Here is an 11,268-nt window from a genome sequence, read left to right as displayed (position 1 = left end):
GCCCAGCTGGTGGACCGTCCTCCCGGGGGGGGGGGGTTAAGAGGACACAGCCCACAGAGCTTCAGGGCATTGGCATCTGTACTGCTCGAGTGCTTGCTGGCCACCCCTTGGGGACGTGGCTTCTGTCTGCCTTGTCCCTCAGCAGGTGTGATCCCAGAGCGGCTGAGTCAACAGCACCTTGTGAGAAATGCAAATGGCCAGGCCCCACCCACACCTCCTGATCAGAAACTCAGGAGGGTGGGGCCAGACACCTTTTCTTTTCTTTTTTTTTAAAAAGCAAGCTTTCCAGGTGACCTTGAATACACTGGCCTTGGACAGCGGCTGCCCCCAGGCCAAGGACCCTCCCTGCTTCTCCCACACTCCTGAAATTACAATCAGCGAAGAGGCTGGCTCAGGCTCAGCGGTTCTGACAGTTTGGACACCAGTGTCTTACCCCAGGGCTCACGGCTCAGCGCGGGGCCCCGCATCACCCCGGGGCGGGGAGGGGAGGGGAGGGGAAGATCTGATAGATGTGCAGACTTCCAGCTCCTGCCCCAGAGCCGCTGAATCAGGCTCTACCCTTGACCTAAGGTCCCCACGTGACTCTGCCGAGCGCATTGCGACTGAGAAACCCTGGCCCGGGGTACAAAACCTCCGCCTCACGCGTGTGCCTGGAACTCTCTGACCTGCGGATCAATGATTTACGGAATGCAGCGCAAAGGTTGGGACTTGTGTTTTTCTGATTCCGCGGTGACAAGGCTGGTGGAGAGTAATTAAAGTCGACGAGCACCGCCAGGGGGCCCTAGAGAGGGAGGAGGCGGGGGTGGGGGGGCGCCGTAATTAACGCGGGAGCAGTTCTGTCGCCATGTCATTAATTACTGCGCTGTTACTCTCGGGAGGCCTTCTCATAAACCAGCTATTTCTTCCTCCGTCCGCGCACGCCCCTCCAGTTTTTCCATTGTACTCATTTCTCAACATTTTACCGGATCACTACTGAGTGATTGGGAAAGTGAAACTATGGCTGACTCAGAACTGGAAGAAATACTCACTCACCTGGACGTAGTATTTCCTGAAACACGTGAGAGCGCCCCAGGGTCGAATGGGTTGGCCTTGAAACCAAAGGCAACAGGTCTTGATTGACAAGAATTTTATTTGTTAGTAAATTGGGTGATTGTAAGAGGAAATTTTTTTTTTTTTTTAATTTGAGAGGCAGTAACAGAGAGAGAGAGAGAGCGAGCGAGGGAGAGAGCTCCCATCTAACAATTACTCCTCAAATGCCCACAAGAGCCTCAGCTGGGCCGGGGCCAAAGCCAGAAACCAGGAATTCAATCCAAGCTTCCCATGCCGTAGCAGGAGACCAGCTGAACCCAATTACTTACACCCTCACCACTGCTTCCCAGGGCCTGCACAGGAGTCAGGAACCGAACATAGACACTCAGATGTTGGACACAGGCTTCTTAACTACAAGGCTGAAAACCCTCTCCAGACATGGGATTTTACAACCAGGATTCTTTTGTATTATTCCTACCGATATAGTCTTTTTTTCTTTTTTCTTTTCTTTTTTTTTTTTTTTTTTTGACAGGCAGAGTTCGACAGTGAGAGAGAGAGACAGAGAGAAAGGTCTTCCTTCTGTTGGTTCACCCCCGAAATGGCTGCTACAGCCGGCGTGCTGTGCCGATCCAAAGCCAGGAGCCAGGTGCTTCCTCCTGGTCTCCCATGCGGGTGCAGGGCCCAAGCACTTGGGCCATCCTCTACTGCACTCCCGGGCCACAGCAGAGAGCTAGACTGGAAGAGGAGCAACTGGGACAGAATCCGGCGCCCCAACCGGGACTAGAACCTGGGGTACCAGCGCTGCAGGCGGAGTATTAGCCTAGTGAGCCAAGGCGCAAGCCACGGCACCAACCCTGATATAGTCTTTTTCCATAACTCGAAAGTGATACTTGGGGGCCCAGTGTTGAGGCACCATGGCTTACAACATTGGCGTCCCACATCAGAGTGCCAGTTAGAGTCCCAGCTGCCTCACTTCTGATCCAGCTTTCTGCTGATGTGCCTGGGCCTCTGCCATCCATGTGGGAGTCCTGGATGCAGGTCCTGGCTCCTGACTTTCGTCTGGCCCAGTACCTGCTTTTGCAACTATTTGTGGGGATGAAAAGTGGATGGAAGATCTCCCTTCCTCTCTTTCTGATGCTTTGCCATTGAAACAAAGAAGGAAAGAGAGACAGAGAAGAAAGAAACAAACAAGTGGCTCCTATGTTTCTGCTGAGTCTTCAAACCCTTGCTCACTTCTATGTATGTGTATCTTGTAAAGTAGGCCAGGGGAGGAGGTTAAGGCTTGGGGGGAAGACACCTGGGTCCCTCAGAGGAAATGTTGAGTTGTGGTTTTTCTGCTTGTAAAATAAGCACTTTGGGCCAGGTGTTCTGAGGTTTGACATCTTCATCTATGACATGGGGATTCCAATGCCTCCCATGCAGCCGACATGGGGATTAGAACTCTGTCCCCCAAGTGCAGAGAAACATACCTGGCCCACAGGAGACGCAGGTCTCAGTCCTGTTGGATGCTGTACAAAGTGCACAGCTGGAGTGGCTTAGAAACACCGGAAATTGATTTCTCAGGGTTCTGGAGCCTGGGAAATCCAAAATGGAGGTGCGGGCAGATTCAGTGTCTGGGAAGGCACAGAGGGGTCTTCTTGTAGTCTCACATACTCAGAGAAGGCAGCTCCCTGGGCCTCTCCTGGGAGGACACTCAGTCCGCTCACGAGGGCTCTGCCTCCTGACACCATCACCCGAGGGCTGGAGTTTGGCACAACAGTTAATGTTGCAGAGTACCCGGATTCAAGTCCCAACACCACTTCCAACTCCAGCTCCCTGCTGATGCACACCCTGGGAGGCAGCAGGTGGTGGGTCAAGCACCTGAGTTCTTGCCACCTGTGTGGGAGATTGAGACTGAGTTCTGGGCTGCCATTTTCAGCCTTGCCTAGCGCTGGCTGTTATGGGCATTTGGGAAGTGAACCAGTGGGTGGAAGACCTCTCTTTGTCTTTGTCTCTCTGCCTTTCAGATAAATAACAAAAATTCTGACATATCAATTTTGGTGAGGAGATGCATTGAAACCACAGCAATGCTCAATAAATGCATCCCATCATTACTGCTTTTTTAAATTAAATAATTAATTTGAAAGGCAGAGTTACAGAGAGAGGGAGGCAGACAGAAAGAGAGAGATCTTCTATCTGTTGGTTCACTCCTCAAATGATTGCAACAGCCAGAGCTGGGCCAGGACAAAGTCAGGAGCCCAGAACTTCATCTGGGACACTCACAGGGATGCCAGCATTGCAGGCGGTGGTTTAACCTGCTGCACCACAACGCAGGCCCCTATGGTTACTATTTGTATTGATACATTATCAACTCCTTAGAGTTAGGGATTGGCTATAATTAAAAACCATGTGGTGACAGTTCCTGACTTGTAAGCGGCAGGTTGTGTTCCAAAACAGATAGTTCAGAATTTGTTTTCCCAAGGAGATGGCATCAGCTGGTTACTTCCTCAAGGCAAATCTGGAAATGCCTATCCACACAGTAGGGTGACCTAAATATTGCACAATTGCAATTTAAGAAGGCAGGGAACGGCTCTGATGTGAGGTGAATGCAGCAGCAGCAGCAGCAGCCACAGCTCCTGCGGGTTCTCCCTCACCGACAATGACAAGAGGCTTTCTGCTCGCTCTGAATGGCCCTGGCGGCTACATGGCAGGATTAATAAGCCAAACACAAGGGTTCACACTAGAAGATTCTGCAGGGGGCTTCTCGGGGTGTGAGATGAGTGATTCTGGGCTTTTAAAATTGTTTAATTGCACTTAGAAATGTATAATTTTTCTTTCCCTTGAGTCAATTATCCCTAATGTTGTTTTCACAGTTTGCCCTGAAACTACCGTCCTTAGGATGATGGCTCTCGAATCGGCTTCTTTGGGACACATTCTTATATCATCAGTTTGACATCTCCACTGGGAAGTCTCATGCAGATCTGATAGAACATGGTCAAAACTCAACGAACCCCAATTGTTTTTTTTTTAATTTTGTAAAATTTATTTGAAAGATAGAGTTATAGACAGTGAGAGAGAGACAGAGAGAAAGGTCTTCCTTCCATTGGTTCACTCCCCAAATGACCGCTACAGCCAACACTTCACCGATCCGAAGCCAGGAGCCAGGTGCTTCTTCCTGGTCTCCCATGCGGGTGCAGGGCCCAAGCACCTGGGCCATCCTCCACTGCACTCCTGGACTACAGCAGAGAGCTGAACTGGAAGAGTAGCAACCGGGACTAGAACCCCGTGCCCATATGGGATGCTGGCGCCGCAGGCGGAGGATTAACCAAGTGAGCCATGGTGCTGGCCCCACCCCAATTGTTTTTAATGTATTTATTTGAAAGGCAAAGCGAGAGCGAGAGAGATTTTCCATCCCACTGGTTCACTGCCCAAATGATTGCAAAGGCTAGGACTGGGCCAGGTCAAAACCAAGAGCCTAGAACTCCATCTGGGTCTCAGGTGGATGGCAGGATGTGCCGGCCTGCGGCATGATGAACTGGGTCTTCCTGAAACAGAGAGTGGGAAAGCGGGGACAAGGACGCAAAGAATGGAGCCAAGACAAGTCCTGATCAAGGCTCGTTTATTGAATAAATCCAGTAGTATTTAAACATGACCAGTTGTTTACAAGAAGGAGCACAAAAGATTTACATATCAAAAAGGCTCTTAAGGTTACAAAGAGTTCCCAATAAGGTTCTTAATTATTGATTACAAGGGTACAATAAAACACTTAGGTGATAAATGCAGGTTATAGGTGTGACTGATTATCTGTATCATTTCTTGTGAAAGGTTTAGGTTCTTCCTGCCTCTTCCCGGAATCTCCCTAGCCCAATTGTCTGTGCCGGGGAAGTCTCCATATGTTTAAGTGTAAACAAAGGGAGTGACTACCTGTGGCTGCCCACAGCAGGAGTCCAGGTGCTTGGCACATCTTCCATTGCTTTCCCAGGAACATTAGCGGGGAGCTGGACTGGAAGAGTAGAAGCCAGGATTTGAACTGGTGTCCATATGGGATGCCGGCATTGCAGATGGCTGCTTAACCCACTCTACCACAACACCAGCTCCCTCAAGCGCAAATTTGCCTCTTCTTGAGCCTTTCCTATGTCAACCAACGTACCCATCTATGCTGCCTTGTTTCTCCTTATTTCTATCACAGGTACCCCTGTGTTCAGCTGTAATATCCCATGGAATTACATGCAGAATGGGATCGCTCCTCACCCTCTGCACCATAGAACGTCAGTGCCAGCACTACTGTCTCCGCTCCAACAGAGTGCTAACTGATTGCTCTGTCTCTCCTGCTCCTGGCTTCACACAGCAGCGAGGGCCATCTCGAAGCCTCAGCAATGGCTCTCCCTTACTGAAAACCTTCTGAAGGCTTCCCATGGCCAGTGCCACTGTTCGGTGCCAGAATAAATCTCTTCTCTATTTCTGTTGGATTGAAAAAGTGTATCTATGTTCATGGTCTCCTGGAAAATGTAATTTTCTCTTCCGGGTGCACAGCTGATGGATGCCCCCGGGGGGTCTGGGGGACAGGAGATGATAGAGGTGAGGGTTGCTGGGCTGCTTGGTGTGTCAGCTGTCTCCTTTTTCTTCTCAGCCCTTCAGTTTGTTGGACACTAATGTGCTCAGTGACCTCGGGCAGGCACTTAATCTCCGTAAGCCTCCGTTTTCTCATCAGCAAACTCAAGGTGTTGGATCAGGCTGTCTTCCAGCTCTAAATGATGATGATGATGATGCATCGGTCACCTGCTCCCAGTATGTAATAGATGGTGGAAAATGTCTGGGTTTGGGGCTGCTGCCATGGTGTAGGAGGTAGAGCTGTCGTCTGTGATGCCAGAATTCCATATGGACACCAGTTCAAGTCCCAGCTGGTCCACTTTTCATCCAGCTCCCTGCTGTTGTGCCTGGGAAGGCAGCAGAGGGTGGCCCAAGTGCTTGGGCCCCTGCACCCACATGGGAGACCCAGAAGAAGCTCCTGGCTTCTGGTTTCTGCCTGGCCCAGCCATTGTGGCCATTTGGGGAGTGAACCAGTAGATGGAAGATCTCTTTCTCTCCCTCTCTTTCTGTAATTCTACCTTTCAAATAAATAATTCTTTTTTTTTTGACAGGCAGAGTGGACAGTGAGAGAGAGAGAGACAGAGAGAAAGGTCTTCCTTTGCCGTTGGTTCACCCTCCAATGGCCGCCGCGGCCGGCGTGCTGCGGCCGGCGCACCGCGCTGATCCGATGTCAGGAGCCAGGAGCCAGGTGCTTTTCCTGGTCTCCCATGGGGTGCAGGGCCCAAGCACCTGGGCCATCCTCCACTGCACTCCCTGGCCACAGCAGAGGGCTGGCCTGGAAGAGGGGCAACCGGGACAGAATCCGGCGCCCCGACCGGGACTAGAACCCGGTGTGCCGGCGCCGCTAGGCGGAGGATTAGCCTAGTGAGCCGCGGCACCGGCCAATAATTTTTTAAATGTCTGGGTTTGAAAAGATAAGTTTTAAAATAAAGGAAGGGGGTGCCAGCGCTGTGATGCAGCAGGTTAAAGCCCTGGCCTGAAGTGCCGGCATCCCATGTGGATGCCAGTTCTAATCCCGGCTGCTCCTCTTCCAGTCCAGCTCTCTGCTATGACCTGGGAAAGCAGTAGATGACCCAAGTGCTTGGACTCCTGCACCCGAGTGGGAGACCTGGAGGAAGCTCCTGGCTCCTGGCTTTGGATCGGCGCAGCTCTGGCTGTTGTGGCCATTTGGGGAGTGAACCAGCAGATGGAAGACCTCTCTCTCTGTCTCTACCTCCCTCTGTAACTCTTTCAAATAAATAAAAATAAATATTTAAAAAATGAAATAAAATAAAGGAAGGGGGCTAGCGTTGTGGCACAACAGGTTAAGCTGCTGCTTGCGATACCAGAATCCCATCTCAGAATGCTGGTTTGAGTCCCAGCTGCTCCATTTCCAATCCATCTCCCTGCTAATGTGCCTGTAAAATCAGTGGGAAATGGCTAAAGTGCTGTGGTCACTGCCATCCATATAGGGAACACAGATGGAGTTCCAGGCCCTGGCTTCAACTTATCCCAGCCCTGGCCATTTGGCGAGTGAACTAGCAGATGGAAGATTTATTTCTCTCTCTGTCTCTCCCTCTCTCTCTGTCACTCTGCCTTTCAAATAAATAAAACAAATCTTTAAAAAATAAAATAAAGGGGGCTGGTATGGTGGCACAGTAGGTTAATCCTCTGCCTGCAGCGCTGGCATCCCATATGGGCACCAGTTCTAGTCCTGGCTCCTCTTCCAATCCAGCTCTCTGCTATGGTCTGGGAAAGCAGTAGAAGATGGCTCAAGTCCTTGGGCCTCTGCACTCATGTGGGAGACCAGAAGAAGCTCCTGGCTCCTGGCTTTGGATCAGTGCAGCTCTGGCCATTGTGGCCATCTGAGGAGTGAACCAACAGATGGAAGACCTCTCTCTCTCTCTGTCTCTACCTCTCTCTGTAACTCTGTCTTTCAAATAAATAAAATAAATCTTAAAAAATAAAATAAAATAAAATAAAATAAAATAAAGGATTACTTGATTCCTAGGATCAATGTTTCTTCCCCATTGATGTCTATTTTCAAAAATAAAGTACCCGGCCGGCGCCGCGGCTCACTAGGCTAATCCTCCGCCTTGCGGCACCGGCACACCAGGTTCTAGTCCTGGATTCTGTCCCGGTTGCCCCTCTTCCAGGCCAGCTCTCTGCTATGGCCCGGGAGTGCAGTGGAGGGTGGCCCAAATGCTTGGGCCCTGCACCCCATGAGAAACCAGGAGAAGCACCTGGCTCCTGCCTTCGGATCAGCGCGGTGCGCCGGCCGCAGCGCGCCGGCCATGGCGGCCATTGGAGGGTGAACCAACGGCAAAAGGAAGACCTTTCTCTCCATTTCTCTCTCTCACTATCCACTCTGCCTGTCAAAAAAAATTTAAAAAAATAAAGTACCAGCATTAACCTGTGGAATTTCTTAGAATATAATCTCACATAGGCCAGGAATTGTGGTGCAGTGGATTAGGACTCCAGTTGGCATGCCTGAATCCCATATCCTATATCTGGGGTACCTGGGACCAAGCCCCACCTCTGTCTCCAATGCAGGTTCCAACTAACGGGCTTGGGAGGCAGCAGTTGGTGGCCCAAGGACTTTGGTTCCTGCCACTCCTATGGGAGACCTGGATGAAATTTCTGGCTCCTGGCTTCAGCCTGGCCCAGTCCTGGCTGTCACAGGCATTTGGGGGCAGTGATCCAGTAGGTGGAAGATCTCTCTCCGTCTGTTTCTCTGTGTGTGTGTCTCTCTGTGTGTTTCAAAATTTTTCTTTAAAAAAAAAAAAAGGAAAATAAATAAAAATTTAAAAAATAAGACACTGCCTTCTCATTCCTGTGTCTGCTTTAGCATACGAGGACGGAGTTGAGCATTGCGAAAGAGATTAAGTGACCCAAAAACCTAAAATATTGACTCTCGGGCCTTTTTCAGAAAAGGTTTACTGACCTGTGCTGTACTCGATACATCAGGCTGGACAGGCTATATATTTAGCAGGTCCTATCACAGACTGAAATGGAAGAACTCCCTTCTGAAAATTCATTATTTCAAGACAGCAGCAGCAGAGGATTAAACTAAACTTATGGCCTTTGACGTGGGGCAAAGTGCAAGTGCACGGGCCGCATGTTCAGGAAGTTGATTCTGATGCCAGAAAGGCCCCTGAGAGACTGGATGGTGCACTGATCTAGACACTGTATTGCGGGGGCAGGCATTTGGGAAACCCACATCCCACACCCAGAGTGGCTAGGCTCAAGTCCCAGCTGCACTGCCAATGTCAGTTTCATGCCATTGCACAGCCTGGGAAGCAGCAGGTGATGGTTCAAGTACCTGGATCCCTGCCGCCCACTTGGGAGTTCCCTGGTCCTGGCTTTGGCCTGGTCCAGCCCTCACTGTTGCAGGTGTTTGGAGAGTGAACCAGCAGATGGAAGACACCCCCCCCCCCTTTCTTTACCCCACTGCTCTCTGCTCTGTCTGTCTCTCTCTCTCTTTTTTTTTTTTTTTTTTTTTGACAGGTAGAGTTATAGACTGTGAGAGAGAGAGAGACAGAGAGACACGTTGGCTCACTCCCCAAATGGCTGCCATGGCTGGCACTGTGCCGATCCGAAGCCAGGAGCCAGGTGCTTCCCCCTGGTCTCCCACGCGGGTGCAGGAGCCCAAGTACTTGGGCCATCCTCCACTGCCTTCCCGGGCCACAGCAGAGAGCTGGACTGGAAGAGGAGCAACCAGGACTAGAACCTGGTGCCCATATGGGATGCTGGTGCTGCAGGCAGAGGATTAACCAAGTGAGCCACGGTGCCAGCCCTCTACTCTGTCTCTTTCAAGTGAAAACAAAGTATGTTCTGGGCATGGCATATGGATGTAGCCATCACCAGTCACTCGGAGTGCTTCTCTGTGTTTTCAACCAGCGACTGCTGCTTGATAGTATGTTGCTTGTCTTGTATCTCAGGACATATCTGTGACATAAGTAAAACTGTGAAAATTTCTTGCAACAGTAATTCTTCCATTTTTGAGACAGTTTTATCTTTGCAAACTACTATCATGGAGGTGTGCAATATACCTTTTGGCTCCCTTTCTATTAATGTCATATATATATATATGTGTGTGTGTGTGTATATATATATATATATATATATATATATATATATATATTACTTGAGTTCCTGCCACCCACTTGGGATGTACAGGTTGATTTCCCAGCTCTTGGCTTTAGCCTGGACCAGCCCTGACTGTTGTGGGAATTTGGGAAGTGATCCAGTGGATGCAAGATCTCTCTCTCTCTCTCTCTCTCTCTCTCTCTCTCTTTCTCTCTGTGTCTTTGAAAGGCAGAGTTACAGACAAAGAAGGAGAGATGCAAGGATGTGGAAAAGGCTTGAGTGTTATGCAGCCCAAGAAGTCCCCAGGTCTGCAGTTGGCAAGCTGAACACCCAGGAGAGCTGGTGCTGTCAGTTTTAGTCTAAAAGTGGGCAAAGAATGACATTCCAGCTCAAGTACACAGGAGGGCAGAATTTCATTTAGAAAATATTTATTCATTTTTTTGAAGGGCAGAGCAAGAGAGAGAGAGAAAGAGCTAGAGAGAGAGAGAGCTTCTCTTCTATCCACTGGTTCGCTCCCCAAATGACCCCAACAGCCACGTCTGGACCAGGTCAAAGCCAAGATCACCATCCAGGTCTCTCACATGGGTGGAAAGGGCTCAAGCACTTGGGCCATCCTCTGCTGCCTTCTCAGGCACATCAGCAAGAAGCTGGATCGGAAGCAGGGCAACTGGGATTTGAATCGACACTCATAGGGGCTGTCGGCATCGCAGCTAAACCTACTGTGCTACAATGCTGGTCCCAGAATTTTCTCTTACTGAAGCTATTTTTTTACTCAGGTTTTTAATTGATTGAAAAGGGGCCTCCCATATTTGGGGCGGGCATCTACTTTACTCCATCTACTGATTCAAATCTACTCAATCTACTCTTCCAAAAACATCCTCCTGTAAACACCTGCAATGTTTGATCAAACATCTGGAGACCCTATGACCCAGTCAAGTGTCATACAAAGTTAACAACTACATTATTCTCCCTGTCTTATCCTATCACTATACTATATTTAGAGAGTGAATGATTTTCCTTGTGGAAGTATTATTACAATATAGATATTGATCTACAGTTTCCTTTTTAAAAATTATTTATTTAATTTTATTTTATTTAAGAGACAGAAGATCTCATCTGTGGGATCACTCCTCAAATGCTCACAATGGCCAGAACTGGGCCAGACTGAAGCCAGGAGTCAGGAACTCAGTCCAGTTCTCTCACGTGGTTGAAAAGAACTCAATTACCTGAGCCGTGTATCACTGCTTCTCTGGGTAGACATTAGCAGGAAGCTGAAGTCAGGAGCCCAGCTGGAACTCAAACCCAGGGGCTCGAATACAGGACCCAGGTTTCTCAAACGAGGCCAAACGCCTGCGCCCACAACTTCCTTCTTAAATTAGACTATCTTTCTAGCTCACCACATATCAGTCTTCCCTCAAACTTCATTCCTCCAAACACAATCGGTGCTAGTGACTTTTTGAATCTAAAAATTACCATTGGGAAAAAAAAAATCACTCATATTGAAAAATACATACATGCACATATGTGTGAAGGTACATATGCGTGTGTGTGCTATTTCGTGTCTTCCCCACTCATGGAGGTTTGAGGAACAGGAGATTAGGG

General features: G+C 49.3%; 1 long non-coding RNA gene across 2 annotated transcripts; it reads left to right on the top strand.

The window, feature by feature from the left end:
- The first annotated feature begins 328 nt into the window (after positions 1 to 328).
- LOC138847095 (uncharacterized) lies at positions 329 to 5,485 on the top strand. Of its 2 annotated transcripts, XR_016226182.1 has the most exons (3): positions 385 to 700; positions 3,882 to 4,337; positions 5,198 to 5,485. It is a non-coding gene; the product is annotated as an uncharacterized LOC138847095 (long non-coding RNA). The 2 variants fall into 2 exon arrangements; XR_016226181.1 differs by lacking the exon at positions 5,198 to 5,485 and having other exon boundaries at positions 329 to 700; positions 3,882 to 4,790.
- Positions 5,486 to 11,268: the final 5,783 nt, after the last annotated feature.

Source organism: Oryctolagus cuniculus, chromosome 19, assembly GCF_051225735.1.
Source record: "Oryctolagus cuniculus isolate XC-2025 breed Fujian yellow rabbit chromosome 19, ASM5122573v1, whole genome shotgun sequence".
Classification (NCBI taxonomy): Eukaryota; Metazoa; Chordata; class Mammalia; order Lagomorpha; family Leporidae; genus Oryctolagus; species Oryctolagus cuniculus.
Note: the sequence above shows the minus strand (reverse complement) of the source record. Positions and strands in the feature narration are given on the sequence as shown.